Source organism: Podarcis tiliguerta (assembly GCF_965153285.1).
Source record: "Podarcis tiliguerta genome assembly, chromosome: 6".
In the NCBI taxonomy this organism is placed as follows: Eukaryota; Metazoa; Chordata; class Lepidosauria; order Squamata; family Lacertidae; genus Podarcis; species Podarcis tiliguerta.
Genome location: NC_139539.1, coordinates 57,415,007 through 57,437,796, shown reverse-complemented (window position 1 = coordinate 57,437,796; position 22,790 = coordinate 57,415,007). Strand labels below are relative to the sequence as shown.

Below are 22,790 nucleotides of genomic sequence, written 5' to 3'. Positions count from 1 at the left end.
AAGTTTGTGGTCAACCAAGACTCCTAGATCCTTTTCACATGTACATAATAGTTTTAACCACATTTTGAATAAATGTGCAATTACTGTTTTGAATTTTATTGTGCTAAAGCACAGAGCCTAGGGCTTGCCAATCGGAAGGTCGGCAGTTCGAATCCCCACAACGGGGTGAGCTCCAGTTGCTCGGTCCCTGCTCCTGCCAACCTAGCAGTTCAAAAGCACGTCAAGTGCAAGTAGACAAATAGGTAGCGCACTGGTGGGAAGGTAAACAGTGTTTCTGTGCACTGTTCTGGTTTGCCAGAAGTGGCTTAGTCATGCTGGTGACATGGCCCAGAAATCTGTCTATGGACAAAACGCTGGCTCCCTCGGCCTATAGAGCGAGATGAGCGCGCAACCCCAGAGTCGTCCGTGACTGAACCTCAGTGAGGGCTACCTTTACCTTTATTTTCCTTAGTGAATGGTGCAAACCACTATTCTGATTAATGCTTTTTAAAAAAATCACAGCAAATCAATTGAAAAGTGAATAATTGTTCATTCTATTGAGAAAATTACAATAGGCAACTTGGCATCTGCATAGGAATGTGAAAAACAGACACAGTAGTAACTTGAGTCCTGAATCCACCAGGTCTCTCCACAAGTTTCCATGAGTTGGAGGTGGCCTTCTTCTTCTGATGCATAGATGAAATAAATGGTTGCCGTACCACATGAAATACAATGGGCTTGATGCTTTTTATAGTGCACTGGGGGCGAGTTTATGGAACCAAAAAGGCAGAGGCTCCCAAAAGTTTGGCTTATACTATTAAAAGAGGCAAACCTGTGTGGGAGAGCAAGCACTCCTGCTTTATCTTTTAGTATATAGAGAGTTTGTCAGTTCACTGAAGCATGCATTTGAACAGTTGCACATTGAAGGAATCAAACTTGCTGATCAGCATTTCTAAAGAATACATATTTAATACATTTGCATTCTCTGTTGAAACAGCCTTTTTGATGCACCTCTGATAGATACCTTGTAGGATTATGATCTACATATTTAAAGTACTAGACCCTGAGGCTTATATTCCCAAACCTGAGGTGCCACATAGCTATGAACTGCATGAGGATGTTATGCTTATTTGGGGCTCTTGTCAGGTTTGGTGAACTTTAATGAACAGATTCATGAAGGAAATAGGGTCTGCATACAATTAACATCCAGAGTGATACAGATGGATGTAGCAATGATGGGAACATGTGCTCACATCATGATGAAATGCAGATTTGAGGCCCCGGAGCAATCTCAAGGATGTGGGCCAGCCGAGTTTCATCTCTGTCAGCTTTAATCTGATCTACAAATGAGTGTGTGAGAGGAATCGCCAGTCTCAGAAAAGTAGAGTACCAAATGCAACTTCTGGGTTGTTTTTTTCCCTAGAAGAAATTGTTTAAACAACTGTTTAAAGCAAACTAATTAACTATAAGCTGCAAAAAGCTTGAGCTGTATGACTGAAAGTGACTGGGAAGAGGGAAAACAGGGTGTGAGAAGCTTCCAGGTTGTATTTAGTTCCTGACATTGTGCTTATTGAGCAGTCAATTTACTCAATTGAACCCCAGCCGAGCCTGATCCTCTCGTTATAATGCATGGTGTGGAGCCCCCCCCCCCCGGTATCCTCACACTTTCAAATGAAGCACAAAAGAATGGCATAAAAAGGAAAGAATAAATCAATGCATAATGATAACACATGAAATCGGGCAGAAAGTGATGAGCAATGAAAGGCGCAGTCTTAAGAAATTGACCTTGAAAATGTGTTGATCTCTGAGAAACATCTCTGAGTCTTTCTTACTTATTCAAGATTTTGCCTGAGGCGCCAGTTGGAGGTAAAGATTGAAGTCGGAGTTCCTTTGCTTGGAGTCAGAGGTAGTTATCCTGGGGATTTCTTTCAAGGACTTGTGGTTTGACATGGAAAGAGATGTGACTACTTGTGCAAGACAAGCAAAACATGCTGGAAGAACTGGACCAGGCAGAAAATAAATAGATGCATATGGGGGAAAGATCAAAGATGTAACGGCTTGTAAAAGTTGACCAAACTGCTTTGCACTCAGGCCATAATTCTTAAAAGTGTGAGGAAAGTGCCCATGATAAGGTTCGGCTTGACCCTTCTAATCACAGGATTTGAACCCCACCTTTATATATTTATTTAACTTATATGCCTTTTGTACTCTGTGATTTAAAATACAATTTAAAAGTAAAATAATAACACACTGCAGACTGTGACTGGGTCAGCCAGTCCCAGAAATCCTCAATATCCCCTTATGCCTGTCTACATGTTCCCACTGAAGCCAAACTGCCCAGTCGACCCTTTCATGGACCAAACTTTCTTTTGAGAGCTCCTTTATGTTCTTACCCCATCCACCACCTGTAGATTTTCTGTCTTCTGTAAATTATTTCTGTTCCCTTACAGCGGTTTCTGTTCTCCAGTCCTCTTTGCTGCAGTCTCTGCATCAATCCCCTCCACACACATTCCTTCTGACATACATGCTTATGCTAGCTGCCTCCCTGCCTCTCACACCCTCATTCTCTGTTCCACACATATAGGCACCAGCTTTCACTTTCTGTTTCTGCTCTCTCACCTTCACTCAGCTTTGGTTTGCTCTCTCTTTCCCCACTTTCCACTATTCTCTCTCCATCTTGGTGTACTCTGGGACACAACCCAACAGGTGAACCCATACCACTTTTACCTTCCTCTGGTTCAAGCACACTTCCATCTCCATTGTCCTCTCTCCAACACACTCACTGTCCAGTCTTCTTGGCTTGCTTTCAAGGCTGGTTGCCAACATCTGGGAATGGTAACACATGTGCTGCTGCCCCCCCCCCAACTTAAAGGGCCCTTATACTTACTTTGCAGTCTTTGGATTCACAATTAGAGGAGGCAGAGGTACATGGCTAGAATATATCCTTCAACTAGAAGAGCTTTCAAATAAGGTACTTGCTGAAGAAGTAGCCTGAACCTGGTCTTCATTAGGGGCCTCTGCCATGCACTGAAAGACCTTGGGATGAGAATAATGACACTGATAATGATAGGTCACCATGAGCACCTGACATCTGTGCTGCATCATGGCCACTGGCTTTCCATTTTCTCTTTGGCAAAATAGAAGGAAATGCATTAGACACTGCCTCTTCTTTCACATTCCACCATATGAGAAAGTCTTCTTTACTGAACACTGGATTATGATAACACATGGAGAGGTAGGTTGGTGTTCCATAGCTGGGGAATTATTTCCCTTTGAAATTGGCAGACTCTAAGCCTACAATTGTAAATGTAATTTTATTCAGTGTTTTCATAATATAATATTTAAAACTGGGTATTGTATTCTTCTTAGGGGGCATAGAGACCAACTTGTGTTCTGTTATCCCCCCCCCCCCCAACTAAAACTGTGTGCATGTGGAAATTACAATTGTATTCTATAGTTATATGGTTACTTGTTCAAAGGCCTGAAAGTGCAAGAGAAATAGAAATTAAACATAATTAAATTTTCTGAAATTTAGTATTTAGAATTGGTTTTAATGACACATTTCTTTGTCATGGAGATAAGTTGGCTGGAACCTCCCTTTATTTAGCATGCCCTTCCAGTGCAAATTAGAACTTGATTAATCTAATTGAAAGACATGTCATACTCAGAGCTGCTGTGACACTTGCTGAGCTGAGCCTAATGCACAGCAGCCTATTAGTGGGTCAAAGTTCTTCACAGATGAGATAGATTATAGTAAGTGAACATTGCAGCAGGATAGAAAACTCATTTACTTCCTCCTTTTTTTCTGCCTTAAACTCAAAGTACAAAATGAATTACTTTTTCACATAGTGTATATTTGAAATATGAAGTTTCCTACCATGAGATGCAGTGCTGAATGCTAACTTGGATGGCTCTGAAAGGCGACTAGAAAAATCATGCAGGATAAAGCTATCAATGGCTACTGGTCATAATGACAGTATCTTACTTCTAGTATCAGAGGTATCATGACTCTGAATGCCAGTAGGTGGAGAATGTTGTCATACTCGTGTGCTATGCTTGGGCTCCCTATAGTCATCTGGTTGGCAACTCTGGGAATAGAAAGCTGAACTAGATAGCCCATTGGCCTTATTCAACAGGACTTTTCTTAGGTCCTTAATCACCATCTCACACAGCTCGTAACCTTTTGTAGTATATAACACAATGGCATTATAAAGTTTAGCCACCGCTTTTGCAACTGGTGGCTGCCAAAAATGGAATTTTGCCAGCAGATGGCTACCCATAGCACATATACCAGATTTTAATAACAGATAGCTCATTCTGTAGATATTTGCTGTAGGTATGTGGCAAATTTCTGAATTTCATGTAGCCTTCCAAGGCATTGAAGAAAAGAAAGGAAAACAGAGACAATCCTTTAAACACATTAAAGCCTTCAAAAATGAAGGAAAATGCAGCAGTGGCCCTCTTGGGTTGGTGGAGATGCAATGTGCCGCATGAAATAATTCAAATCACCACTAAGTTGTACAGTTCACTGAGTGGCCTTGTTCTAGTCTCACATCTTCCTTACAGGGTAGTTGTGCAGATAAAATGTGGGAGAAACCATTGAAGCTTCTTAGAGAAAAGACTGGAGGTATATTTGGTTCATATTCCCACAGGTTAACCACAAGTGTTTAAGTTTGCTGTGCGAACATGTTGTTTACTCTAACTTTTATTTTATCCTTTCAATCCCTGTGTTACTGTCCCTGTGCTGTTACTGAAACTAGTTGGTTTGTGTCATCATAAACTGAGATAAATAATGGCGAGGAACATAAAACAAAATATGTCTAATCTTTATGCCCTGAATGTTATCATTTGGCTTTGAATAGCATCAGAGCTCCTATTAATATGGAGGAATTTCCAATGTCAGCCACGAGGAGAAGTGGCCTAGGCCATATCTGAGTGCTGTAGTTACTGGTGCTCATTCAGTTACACGGATGACTTCCACCTCAAGGTCTGTGCACATGAAAGCTTATTTTCCAGTGGGGGAGCAGATTGGATTTGGACTTGTTCCAGCTCAGTAGCTGAATGCATTTCTTTCAGCTGGGAGCAATTCCTGATCCACTCAGCCCAGCAAGTGCCTAACTAGATCTGGCTTGGTCAGGAAAATGAGTCTAGTGCACAGGGATTGGAGACAAAAGCAATGAACTGTTAAGTGTAGGGGCAGGACAAATATCTGAGGCTATTCCCAAATTCCCTGTCTTGAACTTAACCTGCTTTGCAGGCTTGTGGTGAAGATTCTGCTACTTATGGGTGGTAGATTTCTAGCTAAAGATTTGCCTAAATATTTAGATGTGTTGGTGAAATAAACAGCTACCACTGAAATACAATGTAATAGTTACTTAGTGAGTAGCTTGCTTGAAGTATAAACATACACCAATTTGCCTAAATGGATACAAAGCCAGATAAGACCAGTCAGTGTTGGCAGTACTGAGCTGGCTGGTAGCATCCCATGTCTCCCATGGGAGTTTTGTCTCTGAGGTAAGCAGTGCCATTGGTGGGAAGTTCAAACGTTCTCTCCTCGCACATGGTGATCTGATGAAATCACCCATCCTAGGTTTACATCCTAGGTTTACATCCCTTGAAATGACTGCTAGTCACACAATTAAAGTAGAGCAGGCATAGGCAAACTCCAGCCCTCCAGATGTTTTTGAGACTACAGTTCCCATCAACCCTGACCACTGGTCCTGTTTGCTAGGGATGATGGGAATTGTAGTTCCAAAACATCTGAAGGGCCGGAGTTTGCCTATGCCTGACGTAGAGCATCACTTAGTCTTTTAAATCAAATTCATTTTCCTCATAATTCCAAATTATGTTGCTGAATAGAAGGGAAAGACCTTTTGTACATACTCAAACACTCCTTCTCTTCCCTTTTTACTAAAATATTTTAAAGACTCACATGCCATTCAAAATAGTTCTTTAGAACTAAATGCTGATAATTCCTGGCTCAAATCAAGCTTCTTTGAGTCATGTGCTACATAATGATGTGTTATTCTATATTAGAATGATGCATATGGGTGGAGTGTTCTCTTGTCATTGTCAAAATTTACAGTTCTCCACAGAATATTTTTTTTAATGTGGAGAACTGCTCAGCTCCCACTGCTGTTTGGAAAGTCTACCAGGGCATGAAACATAAATATAATGCTTTTCCTCCATTTCCGGGCCTCCTTGTTTTTACCAAAAAGTCAGTGTCTCCCTCAGCTGGAATGATAAACCTAGATTCGGAAACAACAAGCACTTGGCAAAAGGCAAGCTTCCCAAAATTGTGGCTATCAATGAAAACATAGGTAGTTGTGTTTTGCTTCCCATTCTCTTGTGTTGGCACTGGCTAGCATGAAGGCTGTGGAAATAATCAGATGATGTTTAAGCTGAATACTTACTGACAATTCCTGTTTTTTGTTTCTCATGTGGGATTATAAACTATGGATTGGTTCAAACATAACTTTTTAAAAATGTGTGCACCAGGGATGCAAAATAAATTTGATGTTGTTTGCATTTTAATGACAACTACCTAATTCACACTTTCTGAACCATTCCTCAGATTGAAACACAGTTATCCTTTGAAATTTGTAGTCTTCTGAATTTTGTGATGCAGTTCTTCATCTAAACAATGTGTGCAAAAATGCACATATTAAGACAAAGTGTGCCTAAGTATGCATATTCTAATGAAAACAACAAACAGAAATGCATTATATTAGAAGAAATTTCATGCAAAAATGTGTATCTCAGTCAAAACTGTACTCATACTAAAATATCATTGAATTTTCATGACTTTTTTTTTTTTAAAGGCAGATCACAAATTGCTGCGGAAATGTGGAGAACCGAATTTAAAATTAGAAAAAGTAGAAATCAAACCTCACCCTTTTTATCAGTCCCTAGTGTGTACCTTAGCAAATGCATGTGCTCTATGGTGCTGGAATCGGCCACAAGGGCAAACATGCTCTCCGCCTGTGTTATATTTGAAGGCTACAATCCCATTCCCTGACTTAAAAAATGACTTCCACTGAGACTGGGGTAGGAAATGGAGAAATTTTAATGTCAAGAGACTTCCAGGCAAGCCAGAACTCAAACATTCCCTATCAGAAATTAGGTGAAAGCATTTTCCACTTATTAAATCCCACTATTGAAATGGCCATTGTTTCTTATCTGGTTCACTATCCAAATAAAATTGTTGTCCAGTTACAACTAGCCAAAATGAATCCAGTGTATGCATTCAATTATACAGAAATCATAGCTGTGAGAAGTGTGGGTAAATCCAAACTATGTGTGCTACACTATGCAAAAATCAAATTATTCTGTACTAAGCCTTTCTCTCTCTAGATCTGTATAATTTTTGCAAGCCCCCTTTTTTTGTTCTAGATTTTGCAATGTTAATGACTTTGACTAATTGTCAACACCACCAATTACTATGACTGATACCTTATCATTTCCTACAATGAGCAATGCTAATTAAAATTGATCGTGCTGCCATTCTGGCACTGCAGCAAGTTCCCCTTTCATTTCCCCCCATTTTTTATTTTTTGTTTAAACATTAGTGTATTGTGCCAATTTGGTGAATTCAATAAGGAAAGCTCATTATTTTGATGTTTATTTTTCTAGCAGGGGTTTGAAGTCATATCGAAAGCCAGTTACAGATGTTGCAGAAATAAAACGGCAGGGAAAGAATTAATTTTTAAACTATCAAAGCCTACACTAATACGAATACTTAGCTCTCTAGTAGTGTGGTGCATTTTTTAAAAAATAGCATATGCATTGAAATAACAAAATAATGCATTTTAATTTCAAATGATAGGCACAAATAAATATCATAACCAAGGCCTCCTGGAGAATTAGGCTTTCTTTCTTTCTTTCTTTCTTTCTTTCTTTCTTTCTTTCTTTCTTTCTTTTAAAAGTAGAATCTAAACAATGGTAGATAAACAGAGGCCCACTTAAGCAGCAAAATCTGTCCCACACTGGTAGCCCTGAGCTCATCCCTTGTGATGTGTCCCACAATTTCACTCCATAACTTTACTCTGTTGCTAAAGATGTACCTCTTTTCCTGGCCTTTGATATAGATTCACTCTATTCTTTTGACTGCCAATTGTTTTAGCTGATTTTAGTATTGTATTTTTATATTGTTGCAACTTATGGAACTTATGGTGAAGGGTGGGTACAAATCTAATGATGATGGTGTGTCCAGGTGCATTGTCCAGTACAAGAAAACCAATCTGTGCCACTAAACAGAAAGCTGAGTTTAGATGCAAGCCTCTGTTGTGCAACTCCTAGTCTTCAAGACATATACAAGAGTCACAGGAATGTCATCTTCAAAGATGCACCACGGAGATATGTGCATGAGACAGGAATCTGCCTTATAACAAATCAGAGCACTGGTCTATCCAGTTGGGTATTGTCTTCGCTGATACATGGAAGCATGCAGAGAAACAGATACAGAGTGTGCAATTATGACATTCAGTGGGATTTTTCTTGAACAAATCCACTGTGTTTAAATTATAATATAATTGTGACTGCTGTCATTCAGAGTTAAGATGAAACCAATATAAAAATATTTGCTCAGCGGAAATGTCAATATAAAATAATCAAATTAGAAATGAATCAAGTGTATAATTAGCCAGAATAATGCAGTCTTTTATGACTTTCCGTTTGAAATCACATTGGGTATATTTGCAGTAGGTAAATTAAAACTTTTAAAAGCTTGATTTACAGTTAAAGCAGCCTTTGCCAACCTGGTGCCCTCCAGATGTTTTGGACTGCACACCCATGTTTTTCAGAGGCTGAGTTAAAGCACCATAGTAGGATTTAGCTAGTTTAGCCTAAGTAGAGTTTCAGTGCACACTGATTTTCCTCCATCGCCCTTTATTGGAGAACTGAGTGGCAGCTGAATTTGACAGCATAACCAAGCACAAACACACAAGCTTTGGTTGATGGTGCTGAATCCTTCTCTAAACCCTGCTTGTTCTCCGTGCAGAATGTTATTTGTATGTAGCCAGTCAGTTACCGTAACTTCATTTGTAAATGCTGAGTGTATAACTGAGAAGGGATACCTAGCAGGCTGATGGGGCGGTAATTTTGTGGCAGAGATCTGTCCCCTTTCTTGAAGATTGGAACAATGATCTTCGTGTTCCAGCTGGGAGGAATTTAGGCTGTGTTATTTATTTGTGTAAATAGCCAGGCCAAAATAGGTAACCACCATTCCGAATGAGTCTTGAAGAGCTCTGGAGGCAGCATGATTATATGCCACATTTATCACGATCTTGGTGAAGATCTTCCCCATTTACAGTAATGAGAGAGAAATCTAAAGCCTTCCATTTTTAAAATGAACAATTATTTCAAGCTAGTCTGTATGTAACAAAGAGAAACGGACCAGCGGAATGACCTGAAAATGTTAATACATTCTGTGTTTGGGCTTCCTTCACATTGTATGTCAGTTGGGCCGGAAGCCTTTTCTCATTTACGAGCCACCAGTAACTTTTGCTGAAACAACGAGTGCAAATGAGAAGTAAAGAAAATGTGCCTTGCATGTGGGTTTTTTCTTCCAAAGGAGACACCAAGCAGTGCCCTTTCCAGAACTTCATGTGCTAATGGAAGCACATTATCTTCTAATAATGGTACCATTAATGCATGTCACCCTTGAAGCTCAATATGCTGCTTCGCTTTTCCTGAGAAATGAAGGTGTGTGCCATTCCGCTACCGGAAAGAGTGTGAATGCAGTGCAGTGAGTGATACTAGGAAGGATACTTTGCAGTTCTGTAACATCCTCTTTGTAACCTCTATGGATCGTTTATGAGCACTTAACAAGTATGAAGCCTCAACATTCCTCCTTAAGGTCACAGAGCAATCTGTGGGAAATGAGTAGATGCCGCCAGGCCTCCTTACTGAGAATATTGATTCCTTAGTTGGCCCTTTTCAGGCTGGAAATACATGGGGCCATTTCTAAAAATATTTTTGTGAATGGTGGGGATCATGGAAGCACAAAGAAAAAAGGTTCCCTACCTGTATGTTTTTGGCAGAGATACTGGAAATCTCTCCTGATATGATTATGGTCAACATATGCGTGAAATTCTTTTCCTATGGAGCTCCAAGAGCATCTATCCTAAGCAAAGGAGGAGCCCTGCAACCAACTATCCCAATACATTAGTACCTAAATAAGGAGAACAATTATGAGCTTTCCCTACCTTCCTCTCAAAAAAGAAAAGAAAAATCATACTGGTTCCATTCAGATATCTGTGCCTTAGGTGCCAAACTAGAACATGAATAACAGATAAGGTGTTTTATTATATTTTGATTAATCATTTATACAGTGTTTTACAATATTTATTTCACTCCTTGGCTGGTGAAATGTCACCTTGTTCTTCTGTCAGTATACAGTTGTCAACAAAGTGGCTAGTTTTCACTTTAAAAGTGCTGACAGTGTTAGTAATCTAACGTTATGCTTAGTATAAAGCTGAATCTAAGCCTCTAAAAAATATGGTAAAATATCCTTGGCAATAGTTCATTGGCATTGGCATGAGCTGAGATGGGCAACCTGTGACACTCCACATATTACTGAACTACATCTCCCATTGTCCCAATTTGGGATGCTCTTGGGGGCTGATGAGAGGTGTAGACCAGAAACATCTGGAGAGTCACAAGTTGCCCATCGCTAGACCAGAGCATAAACAGTGTGCTTATGTTTATAGAATGCTCCACTCAATGAGGATTAGGAAGTTGTTTTTAACAACAGCAGCAGCAACTAAATCAAATTGGAATGGCCATTTTGCTTTCTCCAATGAAGATATTCTAACTGGTATTAATGGAGTACAGGAATTGAGTTCTGATTAATATAAATTCCTTTTTTAAGCAATTTATTATAAATGCATTAGAAATATTGATGATGATCCAGTCCAGTTTCAGGGCTTTGAATTGGTCCTATCAGATTAAGCACACATTTTAAAATTATATTTGTTTGTTGCATTTATATCCTCCCTTTCTCTCCAAGGAGCTCAAAGTGGAGTAAATGGTTCTCCCCCTCTTCATTTAATCCCTACAGCAAACCTGTGAGGTAGTAGGTTAGTCTGAGGGGCAATGACTGGGTGAAGGTCACACAGTGAATTTCATGGCTGAAAGGGGATTTGAACCCTGGTCTCCCAGGTCGTAGTCTGCCACTCTAACAACTATGCCAAACTGGCTCTTTCCCACACAGCTGGATCTGAACTTGTGAATGTGGAAGGAGCTTTCCTGTCCCTTTCTCCTCACTTGCTGCCCCCAAATGGCCTCAGCAGAGGGTCTGGGGACCCTCCTTGAGCAGCACTGGCTGTGCCATGGGGAGACTGTAGAAGGAAGAGGGAAATGCCCCACATCAGACAGAGACCGGGGTGGGGGGACGGAAAGGAGACAGAAAAGATCTGTAATGTGAACAGCTTGTGGAACATTTGGTCCAATCCATTTGCAGCCAGTGAAACTTGAACATATTTAACTCTGACTGGAGCGTGTTCATTGAGATCCTTCAACCATTTCCGGAGAGAAAATGCGCTGTTTCATTTAAATGACGTTGTTCTTTCCCAAATATATCTAACTTCGTTATTCTTTCCTTCCCTGAAGCGGGATAGCTCCAACTGTTTGCTCCTGCACTCTTCATTTCCACGTTTGGCTTCCTTTTAAGCATTCTGGCACATTTCATGACTAACTTGGGAAGATACAAATCAATCCAGCAGTGTTATGTCTACTATCCCTTGGACACAAATAGAAACAAGCACTGCTAATGATGAATCTCTTGTGTCTGTAAGACAACTGACTTTGATTCAGTCACTCATTATTGTTCTCTGTCGTCCAGTTGAGAAACTAGACTAAGTTTTCCCTTATATTTTGCATTGCAATAAAAGACAGTGGGGAAGGTAATTTCCTAAGTGTTAACATTGGGCACAGAAATGCCTCTTTTGAAACTGCTGATGGTTGAAAATAGGAGCCATTAGTTAGTTAATGAAAGTTGTTCATTCTACTTTCCTGTGATCCTAAGGGTTAATTCTCATGGCCCTTATTTACCGGGAGATCACTGGAAATTCAGTAGATGGAGCATCTGTAGTAGTCCTTAGATTACTGTTGGGTATATTCATCAATCACAATATGTGTGTCCTGAAGGACTTCCTATTGTAATTCCACATTAGAATCCTCTTTTCCCAAAATGGCTGCTCTTACTACTTACTAAAGATTAAAAAAACCTCTGAAAAAGCATATAAATCTAATTGTAATTTGCAAAGCACGTTGCCAAAAATAATACGAGTAACTGCATAGTAAACAAACAGTACATTTATTTGTTTATTTCCTGGTTTCCTCTAGATTTCTATCTTAGTAAATGTTGTTTCACAAAGCCCTAATGGTAGTCAACTACATAAAGTACAATAAAAACAAGATTAGAAAATCAATAATGGTTTTAAAACTGTGCGTGTAAACCACAGTTGGTGGTGGGGGCTATACCAGAAAGCATAATACATACAAGCAAGTAACATTTCCCCTCACCATCCCAACGGCCTGTTGAAAAGATTTTTGTTTGTTTTTGCTAATCTTATAATATTGCTAATCTAATAATTAACAGGAGTGGCAGCCAGTAGCTAAAATAATGTATACTAAAGCACTGATGATTTTTATGAGGACTATAAGAAAAAATTACAAATTGATGCAAAATTGAACTGAACTTAACATTGGGAGGGAAATGTGAAATTGAAAGAAATCAAAATTGCCAAATTCTGGAGGTGGTGAAGCAAACCTGTTTAAGATGCTAATCCAGGGTGCACACTCTCCCCGCATGCCCCACCCCAGTAAATTGATGGGAATGTCATGCAAATGCTGTTGTAGTATTGTTTCTGAGTCTTCTGTTGCTCAAGTACCCCAGCATTAGTGATGATGACCAAAGCACAATGGGTCAAATTTTTATTGTCATGGGGGAAGGGCAGTAACTGTTTCAATTCTTTCTCCTTCCCCATACAATGTTCATCTGCGCAAACATGCTTAATCCATTTGCTAATGAAACAGTCTGCAGAGTCAGCAACACTGGGCAAAATGTTCTGCTTATATGCCACTCCTTTTTTGGTGTTTAGATCCACATACTGTTGTGAAATAGCTGTAGGCCTATACCCTGTGCCTTCACTTCACTCGGGATGCAGATGTGCAAAGAGTGAGCAGAACACACTTCATCCACTATACTTTATTGGAGCCCTTTCCATACAGGTATTCTCCAGGTGTTTTGGACTACAATTCCAATGAGTTCTACCTCCCATGATCAGTGTCAGGAAAGATGGGAGCTGTAGCCCAAAAAGATGGGAGCCTGTACCCCACTACAGGAAGCTGTATTATTGCTTCTGTCCATTTCTTTCATACTGTTTTTTTATTTGTGCTACAAAAGAACAATAATATCAAAGACAAGATGAGAAAGTGCTATTTTATTATCCTTGGCAGTTGTGGTTAAATATACTGTTTGGGTCCATGGAGTTTTCTTGGCAGGGCTACTGGAGTGGCTTGCCGGTTCCTACTCCAGGTGGATCACGTTTGGTCAAAACTCTCCACTATGACCTGTCTGTCTTGGGTGGACCTGCACGGCATAGGCCATAGCTTCTCTGAGTTCTTCAAGCCCCTTCACCACGGCAAGGCATCCATGAAGCATCTTAAAAAGCAGAGACATCACCTTGCCAACAAAGATCCATATAGTTAAAGCTATGGTTTTCCCAGTAGTGATGTATGGAAGTGAGAGCTGGATCACAAAGGCTGATCACCGAAGAATTGATGCTTTGGATTAGGGTGCTGGAGGAGACTCTTGAAAGTCCCATGGACTGCAAGAAGATCAAACCTCTCCATTCTCAAGGAAATCAGCCCTGAGTGCTCGCTGGAAGGACAGATCATGAAGCTGAGGCTCCAATACTATGGCCACCTCATGAGAAGAGAAGACTCCCTGGAAAAGACCCTGATGTTGGGAAAGATGGAGGGCACAAGGAGACGGGGACGACAGAGGACGAGATGGTTGGACAGTGTTCTTGAAGCTACCAACAGGAGTTTGACCAAGCTGCAGGAGGCAGTGGAAGACAGGAGTGCCTGAAGTGCTCTGGTCCATGGGGGTCACAAAGAGTCAGACATGACTAAACGACTAAACAACAAAATACTGTTTGGGTAGGCTTATAAGTTGCTATGTGGCTATGTAAACATGCATCTTGTCCATCTCGGGGGGGTGTTGTTGAAAAAATACTTTGTTGTTGTTGTTGTTTAGTCGTTCAGTCGTGTCCGACTCTTCGTGACCCCATGGACCAGAGCACGCCAGGCACTTCTGTCTTCCACTGCCACCCGCAGTTTGGTCAGATTCATGTTTGTAGCTTCAAGAACACTGTCTAACCATCTCGTCCTCTGTCGTCCTCTTCTCCTACTATGCATCTAAATCAGGCAGAAGCTAGCCACTAGAGGTCTCTTTCTAAAAAAAGGGGGGGGATTAGATTCCCGAGAATTAGGGAGAAAAGGTTTTTTGCCTAAAGGGTTTTTTGGGGGGGCGTAGATTAGTCATGTATTGTTTTGTTATGGCATTTAACTGTACTACAGTTTTCTCTGTGGTGCTTTAGTAAGTCAGCTTTCAGGGGCCTTTCCAATGTAATGAATATGACCTTATTATTTAGTTATTATAGCAGTGCAATGGACAGTAATGCTTCCCCCAGCCAACCTAAATACTAATGTAGGGCAAGGCTTTTAGAAAAGTTTGGAGTAATGACTCTGTACAATAATTGTGATGATGAATCTCCTCCCCTCCTGAGAATAATGACATAAATAGAGCCCCATGAAAGGCCTATATAGTCCAGCATCCTGTTCTTACTGAGATCAATCATTTCAGGTGTCTATGGGAAGCCTAAAAGCAGGACCTGAGTGGCAATAATAATAATAATCACATACACACACACACACAAGTTTCTAGTTTCTGTGGCTGCTGGGGGACGGGGAACGGGACTATTCACAGGAATGCCCAGGTAACAGAGAGAATTTTTTGGAAGCACACAGGTTGCCCACCATGATAACCTGAAATCCACTTTGTTCATATAAATTATGTTATCAATGTACAATTAGAGCCAGGCAGGGGATGGACCATTGACCTAGCCTGGTTCTTATAGTCTCATTCAGCAAAAGCAAACCAGGAGCCCATTGGCTGTGACGTTCAGCTTGAGTGCCTACGGATGTCTAGCGTTCATAGATTTACTTTTCTTATGTAAGCATTATCCTAGCATGCAATATCAGTATTTAAGCCAATGACCTGAGAAATGCTGTTTATTCCAGTTTGACTTCTCTGCCTCCTCTCCACTTAATCATTCTTAATTTTATTTATGTGTCTCATCTCCCTAGTGAGACAATGTGCTAATTAACAGTGTAGCTTATTAAGTTTATGTTATTTTCTCATCATAATGTATACACCAAATGAACCCAATGCTACAGCTCAGGTTGCTGAATGGCTGATCTTTTTATTTCAGTAATAAGACACACATGACAAGTGGTGCATTCCTGGGTGATTATGCTTCTAGGAGTGTTAGGGGACACAAGGTCAAAAGGTTGAGTGACTTTAACTACCTGAGAAGAGCCATATAATCCCCTGAAAATGGGTTGTCTGGAGTGTGTTATGCCTGCTGCATGGAGTCATGAAAGTCATAAAGTGTGTGTGCGTGCACTGAGGAAGGGATGAATAGTCTGAAGTCCTTGTCTAGCCTCTTGCATGGAAGCAGAATCTACAAAACTACACAGAACAGAGCCAACCTCTTCAAGATCTTGCTTTCTCCTTCCCTGCACACTGCAGACACAAATGTATTTTGTTCTGCTATTCCACCTGTGTACAAGTGTCCTTGTACAAGACAGCTGGTGACAATAGAAGACAGGCAATCAAAGCAAAACCATACAATAAGATAATAAACAGTAAATAAGTACTCAAAGCAAAAATAATACAGACATAAGAAGCATTTTTACAGCACACCCCCAAACTTAGAATGAAATTCTCTGAAAATCTTGATGTCAAGCTTATCTACACAGGGTTGATTATTTTTTTTAAAAAAACCCATCTCACTCCTTAAGAGAAGCAAAAACCCTCAGTTCTGCAAAGAATGAAGTTATCACACCTCATTAACATTATTATATTTATTATAAGCATAATATATTACATACATACAGTATACACTCCAGATCCCCTAAGTAAGGAGCACATAAACAGATGCATACAACAATGTATATAACTGTATAATATATAGACGATATAGATATAGATATAGATAGCTATAGATATAGAGACAAATTTTGCTCCATAAATATGTACAGCCCACAATTTGACTCTCTTATATTTAGTATAACATACGGGGGTTGTGTATTATTTTGGGTGGGTGTGGTTTTTGTTGGCATCTGTCTTGGGAGACAATGGAGTGCACCACCAGGGGTGAAGTCAAATCGCTGCTGTGACTGCAGAGACTGGTAACTTGTAACTGCTTCCTCCCATGTTGTTCTTGCTGTGTTGGCAGCACCAAAGTGACCTCTCTGGGGCACAAGCCTGAGTAGTGTGTATGGAGGTCCTGGGCTGCCCAGGTGACAAGACCTTGCTGGTCTCTCTGATGTGATCTAAAGGAAAGGAGAGAAATATATTTTGCACCAACTTTGCTGCAGAAATTGCTGGAAGGAGGCATACAGGACACTATCCAACTGTTTTAGGGACTCTACTCCAGATTTGTGTAGACATCTCAGAGGTTTGGGAGAACTCCCAGGATTTTTCTCTGAAACAGTCCCCACTGCTAGAAAACCCACTCCTTAAAAAGCAGCTGGCTGCAGATGGACACTTAGCAGGTAGGGTTCCATCTTGACTACCTAGCCCACAATATAAGGCTCGGCCAGTTGTTCCAAGATACCTCTGAGATAGCTTGTGTTTTCTGACTCAACTGCAGGATCACTAACCATGGTCCTGAACTTTAGTCCTTATCCAAGGTCCTGAATTTTCCTTCCTTTCCCATCTGCTTCTAATGGAGTTATGGACTGGAAATGGGACAGATATTCAGGGAACAAAGATGCAAGAAACTTGCCTTAAAGCTTTTTATGAATTAATAACTTAATTTCAACTGACAGACTCCTGAAACAAACAAAAAAAGTGCTGAAAGCCTGCATGGTTTGTGGGAATTGTACAGGAACCCGATTTCTCCTTAAAAGAGAGGATGGAAATTTATGGTTCCCCAGATGCTGTTGGACTCCATTCCTTATCAGTCTCAGTCAGCATTGCCAATGGTCTGGGATAATTGTCCAGCGACAGATGTACTCCAGCAACACCAGGGCAGCAATCTAGACCTGGAACATCATTCCACATTTGGACAGGTTTCTTTGGGGGTGGGAGGTGAAAACAGAATACTTTCAGAACATATTTTGTGGTGTGAACTTCTTGGATATTGTTTTGGGTTAAAAATCCTATTAAATATTAGTAGGAAAGATGTCAAGGTCAAACTGGAAAGTAGTACATTTGTACCTTGGCTCTCAAATGCCTTGGCTCTCGAAGAAATCGGCTCCAGGATGATCGAAACCCGGAAGTGATTGTTCTGGTTTTCAAATGTTATTTTGGAAGCCAAACATCTGATGGGGCTTCCGCAGCTTCCGATTGGTTGCAGGCACTTCCTGCAGTCAATCAGATGCCGCACTTTGGTTTCCAAACGTTTTGGAAGTCAAACGGACTTCTGGAACAGATTGACGTTTTGGAAGTCAAACGGACTTCCGGAACAGATTCTGTTCGACTTCCAAGGTATGGCTGTATGTGACATGAGGATTTATTTTAGTATTATATTTGCAGACATTTTTTTGAAAACCAGTGTGTGTATCACAGTATGCTCTTTCAAAATGTTGCAGACTTCTTTTGACACACACACAGACACACACACAGCGGCAAAGCCCTATTCAACATTCATCAAAGTATTCCTAAGTTAATGTTACTCTTCATAAAATAAATACATGAGGCTTCTGTGCGTATTCCAAGCCTTAGGGCTTTATATGTAGATCTGTGCCATTAAATAGAAATGCATTGGAGCTGCTATTCAAAGGGTCACAACTTTCAATACCAAAGGAAATTGCTGAAATTGTTTTAATATATCTGCTCTTTTTCTCTCCTTGAAATGTCCACCACAGTATATTGGTTCTTAAAGGATTGATTCTATTATTCCTAAAGACTCATTGAACACACCAAGTGTATGACTTTTATGTGTGCAGAAGAAAAGGTGGAGATTGAAGCCATTTTGGGGGGCTTTGTTAGCAACGGAAAAACAAAACAAAAACCAAGGCCCTCACATATCTGTATAGTTATACAAAGAAGAGCTGCAGGGTTCTAGACAAATCTGAAGTGCTAAATTAGTCCACCCTTCTTAAACCAGCATTGTGGACCATTTTTGCAACATCTTTGGTCATATCTGTGAAAGGTGACCTTAAAATGTAATACTAATAATAATGGGATGACTGAGAAGCAATAAGCATGCCCTTGTTGATCATGTGATTATTGTTTCTGTCTCAAGTTGATTGCATGAATAATCACCGGTCACTGCCACAAATAGGCGTTTATTTACCATGTGAACAAAATGTTACATGGAGGATACCTTAACAAAAGATGATAATTTTATTCCTTGATAATTACTGGTCCCAAGTGATCGTGTGAATTGCCCTTAGTCTGGTTTGGCTTCCCCCAGATCTTCTTTATTCTATATTCCTCCATGGATCTGCTTGATAAAAGCTCAGTCAACCAAACTGATGACAGATTGAAGCATAAAATTGTAGAGTTGGAAGGGACCACAAGGTGATGCTAGTCCAACCTCTCAGCAATGCAGGAATCTTTTGTCCAACATGGGGCTTGAACCCTCTCCTGAAATTAAGAGTCTCACGCTCTACTGGCTGAGCTATCTGTATTTGTAAATCCAGTTCCCTAATTGGTATTTATTTCTTTTAAACAGTGGCCAAGGCATGGTGACTGCTAAGTGGATCTAGGCTTCATGACCGGAAACAGATTACTGAGGTAATTTGATGCTTTATTATTATTATTGGTCAAAAGAACTGTGTTTGTTTCAACTATCAAACATGACTTCTAAGGGCAGCAGACAATCAAAGAATGGGAGGACAGACTGTATTTCATTTTAATTAGCACTTATAACTGGCAAACAGTAAAAGTATGTTTTCAAGAATAGCCATGAATTAGTAGGTCCTTTTTAATTCAGACAAAAGTAACATATTTTGTACAGAGAACTGTTAGGCTGATCTTTCTCAAATCTACAATCGCTTAGTTACATGAAACAACTATTATAAAACAGTTATCTATTGTGCTCAAGGATATTGTGCAGTGTACAGATTTAGTCTGTGGTATTAGTGTGTGATAGGACCTGGTGGCCCCAATATATTATGAAAGTGAAGACTGACATTTATTTGACAGGTGTTTTATTGAGGTATACAATGTGGGCGTAAAACATCTTAGCACACATGTTTTGCAACTTCCTCTGCTTAGAGCTCACTTACAGCTCCTAGCTCTAGCTCTAAGTGAGTCCATGCTTTCTGTACCTCTTTCCAGAAGAAGAGATATACATTTTGCTTGGCTTTTCTTTTTGTTGTTTTTGTTTCTTTTATAAACAAGGTAAACTGAAGTCCTTCAGTATAAAGAGCAATGAGGCTTGTAGGTTCCTCGTTATTTACTATGCTATAAACAGCAGAAAAAGAGGAAATGCAAGTTAGCTGCAATTCATCTGTCTGTTCTGCTGCAACATATGAAATGAAACTTGTAGATCAGTGAAGAACATGAACACCACCAAGCTACTGAGGCTTATAAATGCCAATATGAGGAAGATCCCAAGTCTTACTTTTAAACACTGCGATAGAAGTGTACAAAGAGGGAACAGTTCTCACCCAAGCTTCTTCACTTGCTGGTTCTCCATAACATGGGAACACGTGTTTTGAGGAGATCAAAGTAAAAATGCATTTGCTGTATCCCTAGATCCAGGAAAAGGAGCCGGGAACCTCTGCCTCATGGGACAAATTTGGCCTACCATGACTCCCTATTTGGCCCCTGAGGCCATTTCAGTGAAACCCCGCCCTTACTTGCCTTGCACATAAAATCATATATGACATCAAGGCGTGGGAGGGAGGTAAGGGCATGGCTTTGTCAAAAGGGGCTTTACAGGCACGGCCAATTTGTGCAATTGCTTCCAAATTGCTCAACAACCAGCTGGCTGTTGGGCCCTTAGGAAGCAGTGAGCACAGGAATTGTGAAGCAGTTTGTGCAGTGCTTCCAAAATGCATGAAAATCAGCAGACGATGCATTCATACTATGCTGGCCACACCTGGCCACCCCACTGGCTAGCTTGGACTGCACTATGAGGCTGCATCAGTTGGAAATGACTCTATTTTGCCCTTTCTGCTCAGAGGAGCTACAGTGGTGGAGCTTTCCACTGCTGGTCAAAGGATGATCTTCACGGTGGACCTCCCTTTAGCTCCTAGAGTGTCACCTTAGGGACTTAGGATGGCACACTCAGTATGTACAGTGTGTGTGTGATCATATATTTTATCTTGCTTTTCATTTATATTTTTCCCAATTTTGGAAATACGCAATTGGTTCTAAATAAAAAATCTAATTAGAAAATAGTAAATTGTATCTGTATGCAATGGGGTCCTCCTCCTTCGTATCCCCTGTGTACCCTCTGTGATTTGCCAATTTTCACAATTTATATGAGGCTAAAATATGCTTGCCCTGATGGAATGACCACCTCTGCATAATGTTGAACTCCTCCCATGGCTATACATAGCCATGTGCACACAAGAAACAATGCAGTTTCTGACATGAAATGATGTTCAATCTAATCCTATAGATGTGTGCTCAGAAATGAGTCCTATTGTGTTCAATGGGACTTATTCCCAGGTAACAGTTCCTAGAATTTCAGCTTGGGTTTAAGGAAGTTCAGCTTGTATGTAGCAGTTCTTTGTTGTCAGCCTTGACCTGCCTTCACAATAATGCATTTGGCACTCTCATGCTGTGTCAGAAAAGGGTATGTGAGGAATATGTCCTTTTATTACAGCTCAGCAAAGCTAACAGGTACAAATAATGCTGAATGTATCATGACAATGAATTTAATGCACACAGCACAATAAAAGGATTGCTAATATGCCAATAAAGTGATTGATAACGTACTGAAGGAGTTGATGGAGGTGGGAAGATCTCTGTGTAAATGGATAAAATTGTATGTAAAGAAGAGCTAGAAGAATGGATTTGCTTCAATATCAGGGCAGCTGGTTGCAGGCTTTTTGAAGCATTTTTTGTATGTGCATTTGTATATGACTGTTTCACAAATAGCTTGAAGTAGCATATATGAAGAAAGGATTCCATCTTTCCATCTAGGAAATGAGTAGAGTGAGACCTGTTTGAATTTGAATGCTGAAACTCTAGCAAAAGACCATCAAGTCATTTTAGGAGCTGGGCAGCTGGCCATGATGATATTGTTGTTGTTGTTGTTGTTGTTGTTGTTGTTTTATTCTGCTCTACAGCTTTGGAATTTAAAGTGGCTTGTGATGGAAATAAAATAAAATCAGGTAAATCGCAGCAAATGCAACATTGGTTGCCAGAATGAAGCCATATTAAACTAAAAATGCTGTGACTTCCCTGTTTCACAGGAGAAAAGGGGAAGTTTGCATGCATAATTAGCTTTTAATCCTTAATAGCTGAAATGTTGTGAAGCTCTTGGCAGCCCTATGACAGGATACATTTGTAAGCCTATATATAGCATATTTAATCTTATCCTCCATCTGAAAAGTGCCTAGGTTTTCTGTTCTGGGTGATGGATGGATGGATGGATAGGCACATACACTCACACAATTCTGCTTAAAGTAATCCCCTCTATCCTTTAGTCTGTAGCAAATATACCATGCTTGATTTAGAATTGTTGGTAAATTATTTATCTTCTGTGGCTCATGTTGTATAGAAAACAAATGGAACACTGTCTTTTGCCGAAGCTTGAGAAAAGGGGAGACTTCCTTTGGAGAGAGCTGAAATAGCATATATACTTAACAAATGTCATTGGAACATTGGGGTTTACTTTAAAGGTTAAAGTGGGTTAGATGGATGTTTCTTGGGAAATGACTTAGGGCTTATGTGCCTTGAACTAAATCCCCCATTTTGCCCATCTTGAGCTTGCTACTTCTGCTGTGCACTCCTGCAAACTGGTTGCAAGACATTGTAGAAACAAATCCATTAGTTTTTGCTCAGGTTGATTATGATCATCCCAGTGGAGCAGACAGAGACTATCATTTTGACCTCTTTAACTGTCTTCTGGGGGAATTGCCTCCATAGGAAGTTTCTGTATGTAATTATTCCTGTGGATACCCTAACAGGAATCTCATACTGTAGTCTCCCTTCTAACCTCAAAAATCCACTTGGAGACAACCAATATAGTCCTTTTGCATCTATCTATTTTCTAGAATAATTTTAAAAAGCGTTTCTGTTGATACAAATGCTTGATCCAGACTTGCAAATACATATGGAATTCAGCAAGGTAAGCAGTTAAGGATGATTTGCACCACATTTCCTGGGCGCAGATTCCTCAGAATTATACATCAGTTTCACCCAAGCAGCCATGTTTTCATTTCAGCTGTCATTGGGTGATGGATTCTTAACTTGGGGGCACAGCAGAAGTGTGTGAACCAAATCCTTGGTTGAGTTATTTGCTCTGCTTCCTAGTCCTGAATTGTTCCCTTTGGATACCATGCAGTGGAGGAGAGAACAGTATAAAATTCCACGAATAGTCATTAGT

At 40.2% G+C, this 22,790-nt stretch overlaps 1 protein-coding gene across 5 annotated transcripts in view; it reads left to right on the top strand.

Annotated features, from left to right (window-relative positions):
* The window catches only part of DAB1 (DAB adaptor protein 1), a 635,724-nt gene that overhangs the window by 345,134 nt on the left and 267,800 nt on the right, over positions 1 to 22,790 (top strand). For all 5 annotated transcript variants that reach the window (XM_083448084.1, XM_083448089.1, XM_083448096.1 and 2 more), the window contains one exon: positions 18,957 to 19,018. The gene's annotated coding sequence lies outside the window, so the exon portion shown is untranslated. The remainder of the gene's footprint in view (positions 1 to 18,956; positions 19,019 to 22,790) is intronic.